This window comes from Mirounga angustirostris, unplaced genomic scaffold (genome assembly GCF_029215605.1).
Source record: "Mirounga angustirostris isolate CCGP_5_RB_7025 unplaced genomic scaffold, mMirAng1.0.hap1 SCAF_1, whole genome shotgun sequence".
Lineage (NCBI taxonomy): Eukaryota > Metazoa > Chordata > Mammalia > Carnivora > Phocidae > Mirounga > Mirounga angustirostris.
Window position 1 is genome coordinate 173317577 of NW_026991709.1, and position 17148 is coordinate 173334724.

Below are 17148 nucleotides of genomic sequence, written 5' to 3' on the forward strand. Positions count from 1 at the left end.
CTTTTGGTCAGAGTAAGTCATGAGTTCAAAGCAAAGTCAAAGGGAAGAAAACAGACACCACTTCTTAAAAGGAGGGATGGCATATACATACATGGTGACCATCCTCAAAGATTATCTACCACAGTGAGAATCTTACATGTCCGGGAAATGTTAATACAATTTTAGCTTAGAATGAAAATATTACAACTCTTGTTATCCTTAAAACATAAAGGTTTAGGAAATTTTCTGGAGTAATTTTCAGAAGATGTATTATTTATGATTTCATTTTTCCAGATTGTTATTTTATATACTTTATGAACTTCCCACTTTGGACTTATACTTAAAAAATTAGTAAACTTGGAGGGCCTGGGTAGCTCAGTCAATTGGGCATCTGACTCTTCATCTCAGTTCAGGTCTTGATCTCAGGGTTGTGAGTTTGGGCCCCACACTGGGCTCCACACTGGACGTGGAGCCTATTGAAAAAAAGAAAAATTTAAAAATTAGTAAACTGTTCTTTTCCTTTTTTTTTCAAATGTTATAATTGACTATTGTGAGAGAAAAAGTTAACATGTGGAACAAACAACCAAATTTCAGAATTTGTGAAATTCAAAACAAGGTTTGCTTTATTGTCAAAGGAGAAAACAACCCTAGATAGGTGGCTATTCTCTCCCTTGCCTATGCCATTTCTTCCCGATTTCCATATCTACCTGATGCCAAACATTGGAATAATGAACGATCAAGTTTCTCACATTGTAGACAGGATGATTATTTCAATATCTAAATCTGATGATATTACTTCATTCTCAATAGTTTTCAATAGTTCCTCTATTTTCTTAGGAAGAATATTCAAAGTCTTTACATGAGCTAAAAAAACTCTTGGTTAGTTTCTAGTCCGCTTCTCTAGCTTCCTCTGGCACCTGGACCTCTGATCCACCTAGACCTCAACCCCCGCATTTTTCCGTCTCTCATCCCTGCCATGCCTCCTCCACTCATCTGCTCTTCCTTCTACATGAACATCTTCCCCTCACATCCACCTAGTCAACACAGAGTCAGCAATCTCCCATGGAAATTTTTGCTGGCTTTATTTATTGATCAATTTAGGGTCTTATAGCACCATGCAGCTGTTCTTCTGGAAATTTAGCACAGGTGATATTTTATGTGATGATTTAATTTAAATATATCTCCTTGAAACGCTCTATGATTCAGGAGTACAAGGCATGTTTCTCTAAGCTTGATACTCCAAACAAAGTATTGGAGATGGTGGATAGATGATCCAGATAAATAGTTACTGATTGAATGAATCAGTGAGTGAAAATGCAATGAATGAGGTGGCTGATTAGTGCATAGCAGACAAAGAAAAGTTGCTTACAAACTATATTCCTTCCTCAATATGTACAAAGAGTAAAAATGCATCTCAATAAACAAAATGAAAAAGTTACGTGAGGTATTGAGTGAGATTGCTTAGCACAACTGAAGTTAGTGAGCAAAAGGGCCAGGCAGAGAATTTCTTGTTAGCAAATTCAAAGTGGGAAGTATTGCTGCTACTCACCATTGTTTCTTACTCTCCTCTTTTCAAGTATGTAAGTGATTTCAGTTCTTTATTCCCCTGAGTGATTTGCTTCAGCCAATTAAATGGGAATTCAAGTAATATGTATCACCTCTGGGTGGAAGCATTTAACTGCCACTGTAAGAAAATTCTCTTTTCTGTAATAGTGGAAGAACATGTTTATATGAAATTTAACACTGAACTTCCTCTTGGAGGGGAGTTTCCTTAGAGACGCACGCCAAAAAAATCTGTGGATTCAAACTCCTAAGATTTAGGGGTTGTTTCCCTTGTACACTGTTGGTGGGATTGTATATTGGTACGGTCACTATGGAAAACAGCATGAAGATTCCTCAAAAAATTAAAAACAGGACTTCCACATGATCCAGCCATTCCACTTCTGAGTATATATCTGAAGGAAGTTAAATCACTGTCTTAAAGAGATATCTGTTTTCCAACATTCACTGTAGCATTATTTATGATAGCCAAGACATGGAAACAACCTATGTCCATCAATGGGTTAATGTGTAAAGAAAATGTGGTATGTGTATAAACACACACACACACACCCCATACAAACACTGGAATATTTTCCAGCCATAAAAAAGAAGGAAATTCTGCCATTTGGGTGACAACATGAATGAACTTTGAGGGCCTTATACTAAGTGAATTAAAACAAAGAGGAAAAGACAAATACTGTATAATCTCACTTATGGAATTAAAAACCAAACTCACAGAAACAGAGAACCAGATGAGCAGTGCCAGGGAAGGGTGTGAGGGTGGAAGTGGGGGATATGGGGGAAAGTGGTCAAAAGTGACCAGCTCCCAGTTATAAGATAAATAATTTCTGGGCATGTAATGCCCTGCATGGTGACTATAGTTAACAATACTGTATTGTATATATGAAAGTTGCCAAAAGAGTAGATCTTAGAAGTTCTCACTATAAAAAAAGAAAAAAAAATGTGATTATGGGAAGTGATGTATATGTTCACTAACTTTATTATGGTAATCATTTTGCAAAATATTCATATATCATATTATTATTTTGTATACCTTAAAATAACATGTTATATGTCAGTTATATCTAAATAAGGCTGGAAAACAAAAAACAATGTGTAAAAAGAGCACTCAGTAACATGCATACAATATTTGATTTTGTATTTGTTGTCTGTGCTCTCTCTGCTTAAAGTAGATTATATTGACATTTCCTGGATATAAGTCATTGAGTAGAATGAGCAAGAGCTCTTGTTAAAAAAAAAAAAAGAAGGAAAAGAAAGATTTAAAGCTTATATTTTACCATAGCATAACCTGATTTATAAATGTCATGATTCTAACAGAAATAAAACAAGTTTATTTGATGGCTTTTATCTTATTATTAAATGTGCCAAACAAATGAATATACTCAGATCTAAATCAAACAAAAATTTATTCTTAAAATACTGTTTGGCAAGCCAAATATCTCATTTTTCTCCAAAATGAAATAGCATCATATATGAACATAATAAGTTATACTAAGTTAAATGCAAGTTAACACAAAAATAATAATTTCTTCTTCTGAGTATCCGGAGAAGCCAATTATGAATTTTACATTCTTTGAGCTGTCTGAAAAAGAAATTATCACACACCTCACATATATAGTCTGTCTCTCTGTAAATTTATAAATTGCTGCCAGATCCAGAGATATTTACAATTACAGGTTTTATCCTCAAAACTATTTTATATTACCTATATGCACTTCTGAATTGTCTTAATAGGCCAAATCCCTGAAAGCCCACAATATACATCAACTCCAAAGATGGGTCAAATACAATTTGTATTTATATAATAAATAACTACTTAAATTTTCTGATTGCTTCATCATGGACTGGATTATAGTGGTTGTCAAGGGCAGAGATATAAATTTAACATTAATTATCATTTTAATATATCTTATTTTTGACACCATTAGATTTAGATGACACTGTAACAGCATATTTGGAATAAGCACAAATATATTTAATTTAATGTTTCTTTAGTATATTTAGAATCTACACTCATTAGAGCAAATATTTGTTGAGTACCCACCACATGCCAGACACTGTGAGGTGCTGGAACTATAAAGCTGAAAACATAGTCCCTCTCCTTAGTAAACTTCAAATTTATTTATTTAGACTTTATGACTTAATACACAATCCATATTAAATACTGATTTAATTTAATATGACTGAGAACAGTAATTGTATATCAGTAGTTGTAGATCACTTATAGTTACAAAAACATATTTGGAAACATTAACTCATTCAGTTTTCATGTAGTTCTTTGACTTTGTGGAAGCCAGGCTACTGTACACACATAGAAACTGAGGTTCAGATATTATTTCACACATTTTACAAGGTTTTATGCCTAAAATGCAATTTTATTATAAACTTAGAAAAAAGTTTGAAATGTGTGAAAAATAAGTGTGATCTTCTTGATGTATGATGAACTTCTTGAGCAAAAGAAAAAATGTACAATACCAAAGGAAAAAAGGACAAAGGATATGGGCTGACCTTAATAAAAGGAACAGATACAAATGGTCTGAACACTCATGAAATATTCAGACCATATTTATGGAAAAAGGTTGATTTACAGCAACATTGGAATAGAGTTTATTTGTGTTTGTTTTGCCAATTGAATTGGAGGGTACTCACAATATACAGACGTACTGTTTACAAGTATGTGGCAATGGGAATTCAGCTGCCTAGAAGTACAGATGGAATTGTCTTCCCAAAGGACAATTTAGTAATATACACACTGTCATCTTTAAAATAATGAATACTATTTAACACTGAAATTTTAATACTATGGATTTATTTTTAAAAGTAATCAGAGATATATGTAAAATATTCAGGTACAAGGATATAAGTAGGCATCATAATATTTTCATAAGTAGTAAATAATTCTAAAAAACTAAATATCTGATGATACATTATTGGTTTGAGAAAATTTATGGCACACCCATCTGGTGAATATCTCTCAGATTTCAGAGAATATTTATGATATTTGAAAATGCTCACAGTATGTTAATTAACAAGAACAAGTTATAAAACAGAACATATAGATTCACCACAATGTATTTTACATACACACACACACACACACACACACACAAGATGACTAAAAGGATGCCATATCTTGAGTGACATGATAATCAGTAATTTTTCTGCATTTTCCAAATTTTGCATAATAAAGGCATATAAGTTTCATAATCTGAAAAAAAGATTAAAATAAATGATATTCTTGATCCAGTTAGTCCCACTACTGAATATTTACCCAAAGAAAACAAAAACACTAATTTGAAGAGATACATACACCCCTATTTTTATAGCAGCATTATTTACAATTGCCAAGATAAAGAAGGAACCCAAGTGTCTATCAATAGTTAAATGGATGAAGATGGGATACACACACACACTCTCTCTCTCTCTCTCTGAAATATTACACAGCCATAAAAAAGAATCAAATCTTGCCATTTGTGACAACATTGATAGACCCAGAGGGTATTATGCTAAGTGAAGTAAGTCAGATAGAGAAAGACAAATACCATATAGTTTCACTTATATGTGGAATCTAAAAAACAAATGAACAAAGAAACAAACCACAAAATAAACTTTTGAATATAGAGAACAATCTGGCAGTTGCTGGAGGGGAGATGGGTAGGGGGATGGGTGAAATAAAGGGGCTTAAGAAGGACAAAATTCCAGTTTACAACAATATAGTCATAGAGATGTAAAGGACAGCTTAGAGAATATAGTCAATAATATTGTAATGACATTGTATGATGACAGATGGTGATTATACTTATTGTGATGAGCACTGAGTAATGTAGTAATTACTAAATCAATATGTTATACACCTGAAACTAATATAACATTGTATGTTAATTCCACTTCAATAAAAAATAATTAAAAATAAATAAATGGCATTTGTCTTTTATTTTCTTTACTTGCTATATAATTTTCTAAAGTTACTTAAGAATTTGATGTAGTTTGCAAATATTGAACAGATATCGTCATCTCAGTAAGTCCATAAGTACTATTTACTTGATGAAAATGAATAACATTCAGGTAAAGGAAATAGGATATGTGATTAGACAATTATGTGAACATTTATATAATACGAGATGCTACATTTTGCTAATCCACTCTTTTTTAGGCAGATTATGAATCCTTTGCATAACCTAGACTATATCACTATCTAGCACAACTGAGGGATAATTATTACTCCAAGCAAATACATATCCCTTTTAATGTAGTCCTTTTGGTATTTCTCACTATATCACAGTATTTTATTTTTAAAAAATTATCTTGGAATTAGATAATTTATTAACTTTTAATGCTCATTTCTCAAGTAAGATATAAAATTAACAATGTTAGCCACCCAACTGGTAGAGATGAATGCTTAATTGAGTTCAAGAACACATATTAAAATTTTAACTTCACAATAGTAGAACTCTTCTCTATCTTACTCAGAGTTAAACACTCCCATGCCTGGAATGGCATCAATCACACAATAAGTATTCAGGCAATATTTGTGGAATTAAGATATTAGTGAAGATCATTGTCTACTATGAATGGGCACTGGATACACAAAGAAGAATCAGTCAGGGTCCAAGCTTTCAAGAACTTAGACTCTGGGAGAGAGCACAACCAAAGTTAATAAAACAAGTCCAAATATATGACTCAAACTTCTGTGAATACCAAGTATTTAAAAGTAAAAAAAAAAAAACCCTTTAAAACTGTGTTTATAAGAGGAGTGGTAACTAACACTATGTATCACACTTTTCAATCATCTATAAAGATGAAATTAACAAATTTTGGTGCTCTGAGATGTTAATTAAACTTTAAAATTACTTTTACTACTGCTTTATTAGTACATTTTAATTAATTATAATATTAATATTGGTAATTAAGTATGTTAAATTAGTCATCTAAATTAACCAGAAGTTTTGGATAAACTGAGGTGATTTCATGTACAAATGAAAGCCTAAAAGAAACAACATCCAAGGGCTAAAACTCTGAGAATGGAAAAAAATATATTTTAGGACATCCAAAGATATATTCATGAATCTTGAAACTTCAGTGGCATGATTTATTGTTGTTGTTGTTGTTGTTGCTGTTGTTCCATGCTTCTTTGTGAAAAATGACCTTTACTCATTAAGTAAAGAAACCACTCATGGTAAAAGGAGTTGTCTCAAGTGTTGTGGATGTGTGTGTTGTATAAATGTATGAAAACTTATATCTTGCTTTCTATGTTGAACTACACATGGCAAAAAGGTGATTTTTCTCTTAAATTCCAGTCTCTCTTTTTCTATAATAAAGTTGTTTCTGTCACTACATAATCATTCTGAACATCTTATGACAAAAGATGGAACTAGAATGAAGTCAGCAAACATAAAGCTTTTCACACCAAAGTGCCCTATATCTTGACAGGAAGATGCAGATAAAGTCCTCATCTTCCTGTCTACAAATCATACAGACACAGTTTGCACGAAATATCAACCTAAAATAAAGTAGCCACCTCTGAAAAATACATATATTATAACCACTATGCTAATTTGAAGACAATCTTTGACTACACACTTTTGTGTTAACTTATAAATAGGAACGTCAGAATTAGCTTATCTGTTAGCACCACAGATTCACAATTAAGCATGTTGAAGAATATGCTAACATTAAATACCCAAAAAACATCTTCATGTTATACTTCAAAAAAAAATTACCTTCAAAAAAAACTACCTTCTATCAACACTTGAGTAATTGCAACCTTTTCATCCCCACAAAACTTTAAGGACTTTCTTTAATTTACTCTTGTATCAGCTGGTAGAAAATTAGCAGCATGTTTGATTTCTGACCTTCTCTTTCATTTATTGCTCTTTACTGATTGGAGGACTTTAACAGGTGCTAGAGAGGAAAATTATGTTCTTTTGCTAAGAGCTCTATTCCAACAAGTATATTACACTCCTGATATTTACAAAGATACCACAAAAGTCTCCTTATGTACAACCCCTTTATCATACAAATGTAAGAGAAGCCAGATCAATTAAACTTTGAAATAATGGACAAATAAAAGCATTGAAAATAAAATGTCCATATTGGCTTCTTACATACAAGGGTGATAAATTACTAGGAACTTTACAAAATGTCTTATTTGAGTTTCTCCTTCCACCCTTAAAAGAACACTTATAAAAAATCCATCCAAAATTCTCACTTTTAATAAACAGAAATCATCTAAAGGAAGAATGGTCTGTTTAGCACTCAGCTTAATATGTTATTAGGAATTACTGTGCTGACAAATATTTTGAATAATTTCCTCTACATTTTAAGAATTTGTACACCACTAAACATAAGAAATTAATATAGCTACCATTCCTAGAGCATATGTAAACCAATTGGCCAGCTTTTCTAACTACATCTAGAGTGTTTCCTAGCATATTGTCTCATTGAATGAACTGTGCTTTTGGACTAAATCAGCACTTTGGTAAATTAAACTAACGTTTGAGGAATTAATGGAAAGACATATACAATTGACTTCACCCATTTCTATAAGCTAATGTGATGATCTAATGAATAAACAATTGTGGAAAGACATCTTTGATTTCTGTGAAGAATCTTATTTTTAACCCATAATTAACTTGTGGTTCAAGACTTTGGAGTGAATTTATGCCTTGACCCCAAAGCACTAAACTGATAGAAAACACACCAAAGTAAATATATGAAATTGTAAGAATACCAGGGGGAAAAAAGTACCAGCAAACCAGAAAATTTGATTACCTCATTTTTGATGAAAAGCAGATGAGGAAACTGTAGTCAACATGGTAGTATATGATACTATGCAATACGATGCAGAAAGGTATCATTTCTACCATAGACACATAGAATGCTATATAAGAAATCCTTTAAAATATGCATAATCAAGGTTGTAAATGAGAAAGATAAATTGTCAAGACCCAAAATGAAGAGGAAACTCAGTTACCTCGAATAAACCAAAGAAAAGAGGATCCTCCACTGAAGAGGGGAATGTAAAGGATTCTGCTTATCTGCTGGAAAGAAAGGGTCTTCCAGAGATAGGCTGAAAATCAAGTTTTTGCCAAATTTGGTTGTAGGGCCTAAATTTATTCTCTCTGCATGTTAAGGTAATTTTAGGCCAAAAATCAACATAGAAGCTAGTACAAAATAGGAAAATTATAGAGCAAATCTAGAGGCAAACGTGAAACAATGCTGTAGAGAAGCATCTTCAACTGTGATAATGCTGGTCTCTCATGGGAATCAACATCAGCTGAAGGTGAATCTGTCATAAAAGGAGATAATAAACATCGAAAGGAATAAACCGCCATGAGGGAGATTCAGCAGACAAAATAATGAAATAATTTGTCCCTAAATAAACTAAAACTAATTGAATAATCAAAGATCAACTTTAAAATAATTTTTAAAATAAGCAATAGAAATTACAGAAATCAAAAATATTTTCTGAAAAGAAAAATAAATTTATGAAATACAAATGACAGGAAATCACCCAGAGTGAAACACAAAAAAGGGAGATATAAAAATATATAAAATAAGACAAAGACAGAAGCATAGAAGAAGGTTCAAATACTTAATGAGCATCTTAGAGAATATAAAGATGGAAAAGGGATAAAAGTAAATATATAGTAGCTGAGAATTTTTCAAAATTGAAGTTAGACAGAGTTAAGAACTTATAGAGGCCAGAATGGTATAAATTTAAAACAAATCCACACCTACACACATTGTAATGAACCTAAAGACATCATTGCAAAGAGAAATTTTTAAAATCTACCAGAATGAAAGACAAATATATCTTCAAAGATGTTATAGTTAGACTATGAGCAGTCTTCTCATGAGCAAAATTATATTCCAGAAGAGCAATGAACAAAATATGCAAAAATGTCAAGAGAAAGAATTATTGGTCATCATGGAGTTCTGTAACCAACTGTATTATTATATTAAAATGTGAGTAAAGTAAGTAAATTTTAGAAAGACAAACTGTAAGAGAGTTTAAGACTGTTTCTATAATGATCTTCAAATGGTCTTCAGTACACAGGAAATGAACCCACAAGATCTATGTATGTAGTAAGAAGAAATGGTTAATCAATAACTCTGAAAAACATGTCATAAATCTAAATAAACATTGATAAAATATTAGGAGAAGTTTAAAAACAAAGTAAAAATAAAATAGTAGAAACATGGACATTGGCAGAAATATCTTGGAGGAAATTAAAATAGCCCTTGTCCTGTTTGTGAAAAGGATAGATACATTAGCTTTTTTTTTTTTTTTTTAAGATTTTATTTATTTATTTGAGAGAGAGAATGAGAGACAGAGAGCATGAGAGGGAGGAGGGTCAGAGGGAGAAGCAGACTCCCTGCCCAGCAGGGAGCCCGATGAGGGACTCGATCCCGGGACTCCAGGATCATGACCTGAGCCGAAGGCAGTCGCTTAACCAACTGAGCCACCCAGGCACCCCAATACATTAGCTTTTATTGGAAAACATAAAGTTTTATTTTATGTTAAAATACTTATGTTCATTAAAATGTAATAGAAATCTAATTTTTAAGATAGTAAAAGTTGGAAAAATGAATAGAGAATGATTAATAAATCCAATAAAAGACAGTAAACAATAAATACAATAAAATAAACTGTTGAAAATATCTCTGGGAAGTGGGATTAGAAATATGTGGGAAGATATTAATTTTTATTTTATTATTTTTCCTATAGGTTCCAATTTTATTGTTGTTTCCGGGTTCACGCATTACTTTTTTAGGACATTAAAATTTTAATTAGGGCGCCTGGGTGGCTCAGTTGGTTAAGCGACTGCCTTCGGCTCAGGTTATGATCCTGGAGTCCCTGGATCAAGTCCCGCATCGGGCTCCCTGCTCGGCAGGGAGTCTGCTTCTCCCTCTGACCCTCCCCCGTCTCATGTGCTCTCTCATTCTCTCTCTCTCAAATAAATAAATAAAATCTTTAAAAAAAAAATTTTTTTTAACTAAAAAAAATAGAAAAAAAAAATGAAACGATTAACAACAGAAAAGAAATTCACAAGTATTTTGTGATGGTTTTCTTTGGTGAAAGGGATTATGGCTTATTCTTTTCTTCTGTTTTTCTGTATATTATTTTTATAGTCAGAAAATTAAATAAGCCATTTTTCTTGATCATCTCTGATTGTTTGGTGCATGCAGAACTATCATTTCTATTTTTAGGCCATGTGAATCTGAGGACCAGCATCTCTGAATCTTCTCACAAGATTCCCTGAGCTCCATTTTCATATCTAACTATAATTTACACCTCCAAATTTAATTCTCTACTAAATACCCATTATATTGATTAGATGATGATTAAAATTTTCATTTTTTCATTGTTTTATATTATTTTTCACAATCAATCCCAAGGCTTGTAGACAAAATGTAATAGTAACAGTAATATAAAAATAACTAATATAAAGAGTGCTTATTAATTTCAAGGCTTTCTTGAAGGTATTTTTCATATGTTAACCTACTTATTCCTCTTGTTATTACTATGAAGTCAGTTCTACTATTATTCCCATTATGGATGAGAAATGGAGGTGTAGAGAGGCTAAGTTACTTGCTTTAGACCACAAAGCTATTTGTGCCAAATGTAGAGAAGAGCAAGTATATAGCTGATGCGTGGCCCTTCATTACAAAAGGCCTGCTTCCAGAATCTTGGTGTTGCTTTATACACACTTGAGAAAATGGAACTTCTTTTACCAGCAAGATTATTTGTTTTATACTTCATAGGATACATGACTCTCCCGTGGCTTCTTTAAAAAAATCTCAATATCTGAGTAATTTCATTCATGTATTCATTTAATTGAAAGCTCGTTATGTATAAATTTTATGCCCATCCTACTGCCATAAAATATTTGAGATGCCTAATTTTGATTCATGTTACTGGGACCTAAATTCACTCTGAATTACCCTAAGATTCCTTGCAAGATAGTTAATAGGCCATAGACTTCATTACTAAAGACTGATAGGAGAATGAAAGAATAAAAGAATAAAAAATGAAAATACAATAATAAAAGAATAAATAAAAGAATAATAAAAGAATGCCCAATGACTCTGACTCTGCTTTTTTTTTTTCTTCCCTAGTATGCTCTGTGTTATGCCTTCATCACAGCAAGTATTAGAATATATACTACATACTAAATTTTGACTAGAATAGTTCTTGTCGATATGAATAATGGGAATAATTTCCTTTTCTAATGAAATTTCTATTTAAAATAATTCTCCCAAACTGAAAGATTTTTACTTAAAGTTCATTAAATAAAGAGATTTTAATTCCTCTCTTGTTCTACAGAAACAACAAAGAGAAAGAAAAACACAGTGATGTTGGTGGGATACAAAATCAAAGTAAAAAGGCTTCTGTCTTTAATAAAAATGCATGCAAACACAAACCCAAAACATAGATTCTGAAGCATATTTCCACTGCTGCCAAATACTAAACAAAAACAAAAACATGGACCTACATGAAGTGGGTGGGTGGAGGCATATAGGAAAGCTGACAAGTACTTTCTCCTTTATCTACTTTTAGGAGGATATAGATTGCCCCCAAATCTGCTAGGTTATACTCCCTTTCCCCATATGTGCACAGCTTCACCCATTATCAATATCCCCACTACAGTGTGCATGGTTTTACAATTTGTTATAATCAATGAACCTACAGTGATACATAATTATCACCTAAAATCCATAGTTCATACCAGGGTTCACTCCTGGTATTATATATTCTATGGGTTTAGACAAATACATAGTGATATGTATCTACCATGACAGTATCACACAGAATTGTTTCAGTGCCCTAAAAATCCTCTGTGCTTTCTCTATTCATCCCTCATGCATACATTTTTGAATAAAAAGATAAAAGGGAAAAAAATTAAGAGAAACACAGCTGGAAAATGTAAATCTCAAGAAGAATCAGCCCAGTTTGAACGAAGTGCTTAGACAATTACTCTTATATAGATTAAATATCTCTAAAACATAATCTTTCTGTGTATATTTTTAAAAGAAAATCAAAATGAAATGAAAAAGCATAAAACTAAAAATAAATTTGGATAAAATGATTGGTGCGAAGACAGACAAATGAGATCCAACATGCTCATAAGTGGTGATCCTGAGGAAAAGGAACAAGCAATATAATAACAATAAAAAAATCAAATACAGAGTGTAACAACAACAACAAAATTGAAATATAAAAATCTCAAATCAATGCAGTACACCATATTCAAGCAAAGCTGATGAAGACTAACTCTAGGACATACTATGGCAAAAACAAAACAAAATAAAAAAAACCCAACCAACCAACAAACAAAAAAAAACCCCCAAAGAATCATGTGGACATGCATCAGAAAGAAGCAACTTATATTCAAGGATAGAAATTTCAGACATACCTAATAACCAGTGGACAGCAACATTCAGTATGGGAAGTCTCCAGCATTGTTTACAAATATTTACAAGTTTTTAAAGGGAAAATTATGTTTGATTCAAGAAGCTTAATGTGTCGAAAGAAAGCAAAAGAAGAAAATGTTCTATGTAGAAACATAGAAAATATAGCATCTATGACTGTTTCTTTGGTGGAGGGGTCCTACTTAACAGTGAAATCCAACAATCCAAGAAATAATTCAAAATTAGGAATACAGGAATGATGAATTGAGTAGTAAGTAATTGGTAACAACTGACTTTTTTCAAATTCCAAGTAAGTCTAACCAAGACTGTGTGAATTAAGCCAGAATGTAAATACTATAAATCTCAATAATGTAAAACTGATAATATAATTGAAGTTTAGGTGGTGTATGTAAGGAAAATAACCATAAAATACTTGTGTTAATTTAACTATCATAACACAGACTTACAAGAGATTGTTTAATATTTAAACATGCATCCTAAAAATGGTGACTTCGAACTACTAATATTTTCTTAATTTTTGTTCTTAACTCAAGTGTTATTTTTATGGACCTAATATCTTCTTGGGGTGGGGGGGGGACAAATATCTGAAATTTAGCAATGTCTTCAGTTTCATATCAGCTCTATTTTTTTTTCTATTTAATCAAAATCTAAAATAAATTCAATACTTTTTTTTAAAAAGAATAGAGTAAGATCATATTCTTTTAAAAGAATATCTATCTATCATCTATCACTGATCACATTATCTAAATACTTATTTGCCAAAAACAAACAAAAACATATGATAAGAAAGAATTCTTCTGAAGTCTCTCCCTCTCATTTTGTTATTTGAACTTAGGCATAGGATGTCTACACATATTATGATTGTTTTTTACAGGTGACAAGATTTTTTTTGAACTTTTATGTTTAGCTTGAGTTATTTTTAAGGAGTATAGCCTATGCTGTTGCATTATAATTAATATGATGTTAAATACATAAGTGAAAAAAATATATTTTGTAACCCTCCTCCTTCCACTAAAATAATAAAAAAAAAAGGTACAAACTTACTTTTCTATTACTGGGTATTTTCATTTGTCAAAAACACAAAAGTATGCAAACAACTTAATGTACCTCACACTCTTTTCACAAGATAATTGATTTTTTAATTTTTTTGGTCTAAGCTTAGACCAAATATGTATTAATTCCCCAAATGACAATGTGAATTTGTTTTCATTAGGGAAAGTTACATGGAGAATACTAAACCAACTATTCTGGCACTTCACTAGAAATGTTCAAAGGAAGTAATGCAGCGCAGTTTATAAATGACAAGCTTTTTGGCTAAGATGTGATAAGTTATGCATTTATATAACCTCATAAAAATTGCAAATTTATATATTTGAAATCTCTGGATTGCATAGCCATGATATTGCTTTAAAAAAAAATCACTGAAGCATCAAAGATGAAATGACTCCATATTTCTGTTTGTTGTACAAATCATGTCAGTATTGTGTGCATGTATGTTTGTTTTCTGAATCTGTGTAGGTTTACACATGCGTGAGAGGGGGGTGGGGCATGGGAGAGTGTGCTTAAATATCTTATCTTATAAAATACAATGCACATAAATTGATGAAACCTTTAACAACAAAAAGAAAGATAAACCCATCAGATAAATATTGTTCAAAACTAGAAACTCAATATTCAACATATGGCTCTTTCTCTTAGAAAAATTTTTTAAAAACATTGCCACTGTAGATAAGATTATGAATACCTCATTTTCCAAACTGATTCTGTGTAATTCTACTGTTCTCCCTATTTTCTCTCAGTATAACTTCTGTTTAGTCATTCTGTGATTATTTCTCAAAGGACGTAGTCAGGATGCTGATTATTTAAACCTAAGTAGTTTTCAATTGGAGAAGCAAGAACTATAAATTCCAATTTCTCCCCAAACCCCCAAAGTTGACAGTATTCCATTAACATAATGAGTTATATGTGGCTAATCTCAGAGCTCTTATAAGTTTTGTTCCCAAGTCATCAACTTCTAAAACTTTTCATAAAGTATTACAGGTACCTTAATACTGACAAGCTTAACTACTGTAAATGGAAACTCCAGAAGCTAATATCTGGAAGCTGGGTGAGAAGCAAAATGCCAGACAAAATTTGGTGGGGTCATGTGACCTCCAGTCTTGTACTGCTCCCTTCACCAAATCCCTCCCCCAGGAAACTTTTTATAACCATTCCTTTAAATCATCCGTCCGACACTGAAAACCCTACCCCTCTACCCTTTGATGAAAAATAATTAGCAATAACATTTTCCCACTTGCCATCACAGAAAGGGCGTGAAGCCATCTGAAAGTACCGGAATTAGCACTGTCATCCCGTCTTGCCCATTAGTTTTACTGCAGCAAAGACTGGTGAAACACTGTAAAATGTACCTGTAGTCTCTCTTTCCCTTGTTTGATCCTAAGCTCCCCAGAATAAAGATTCAATACATTTTCTCTCACGAGGAATAAATGCATTTTAAGCATCAACATTGTAGAAACATAGCATAAATAAAGCAGTGACTTCTCCCCCAACCCCAGCTTTTACCTGTTACGCTAATACAAAGACATGAAAAGGAAGAAAAGCTGCAGCTTGCCCAGCAAAATTCTCATTGCAGCAGACAGCACAATTTTGTACTTACAGATCTTACCAGGGAAATGTCTCGGGATCTTTACAATTTTTCTGCAGAACTCTGTTTCAAGCTCTCAGCCAGGCATGCTGTGCATCCAGGCAGAACCAAGCCGTATGGAATGTCTATGCAGCTGGGAGATAATGGGACTCTTTTTCCCAGCTGGGACTGCGAGCCTTTTATCCACTGAGTATTGCCTGGCTCTTCTCTGGTCTTAGGCATGAAATCCGCTCCTCTCCTGCTGCATTCCTGACGGAACCTAGACAATTAGTTCTGGAGGCACATGTGCAAATCTCCCGTTTGGAACAGTCAAAAGGAAAATTCTCCCTATATTGAAAAAACAGCTCTATCTTCACCATCCTTCACAGAATCAGAGAGAGCTGCGAGCAGCTGCCATCCCAGGGGCATGAAAGATTAAATCCACCCTCCCCTTTCTTTGACTAGAGACAGTCACTCCTGTTGGGTCATCAGAAAATCTCTCTTATTGAAAACTGGGTCAGGCGAACAACTTAGTAGGTTTCCAATAGGAAAGGGAGTCATTTTTTTTTTTCTTCCTCTGGTTTCACTGCATTGTCATTTGCAAGGGAAGATTAAGTCAGGCAAGGGTCTGCACTGATTTAGACAGTATTCAAACGGAAGTAAGCTTTCTGAAGCATGCCAGTAACTCCCACTACTAGTTAGGGTGAAGAGGAAAGGGACATAAAATTGAAGGATCTTATGCACTGTCACTAAATCCTTTCTAAATCATATTTTTAAAATCTATGCATGAGGCTTCTAAAAGACGGAGAAGTGTGTAAAGAAAGTGGAGTCAAGTCCAAAAGAGTATTGCTGCTCTCCTAGGTAACGTGCTTATAATCTCCAGAGGCCAAGAACAAATGTGCATGTGTTTGCAAAACAACTCTGTAAGGGAAAGAATGCTGTTTGTGCTTCACACCCTGCCCTCCAACTAAACTTTTTAATATGTTTGGGTCTTGTCATTGATTTGGAAGGGACTAACTTCTTACTGAAAAAAAGCTAACAACAGGAAAAACAGCTGCATGCACACGGAGACACCAACACATATAAACATGGCTATAACATGAGAGCAGAATAATTGCTTGGACTTATTTTCATGTTGTAATGAAAAGAAATTATACTCTCAGCATCTTAAAGTAAATGGATACTGAGAAAATAAATCCACAAATAAAATGTGAGTAAACCAAAAGATAATCTTTCAGACTCAGTTTGCTTTTATCTGATGAGCCAGAAGGTTTCTATGGCTACATTTTTTGACTATATCCTACGGATTTCCATGATTACATACTTCTGTAAATACATCAGTCATATACCTCATTTCTACATATGGTCTAACCACCATCATAAGAGGCTTGAGAGAGGAATTACTGTTTCTTAACACTAGGTGTACTCAAAATGAGTTCCAATTCATAAGAAGGCAAACTGGATGAATTATTTTATAGTTGTGATATTTGTCCTAATTGAATATCTAATTTTTTAAATTAAAAGTATCTCTGTCTCTTTCAAAATAA

The 17148-nt window shown here is 32.7% G+C and overlaps 1 protein-coding gene across 1 annotated transcript in view; it reads right to left on the reverse strand.

The window, feature by feature from the left end:
- The window catches only part of CNTN6 (contactin 6), a 312379-nt gene extending 296296 nt beyond the window's left edge, over nt 1-16083 (reverse strand). The window contains 1 exon segment of the mRNA XM_054504630.2: nt 15635-16083. The gene's annotated coding sequence lies outside the window, so the exon portion shown is untranslated.
- Nucleotides 16084-17148: the final 1065 nt, after the last annotated feature.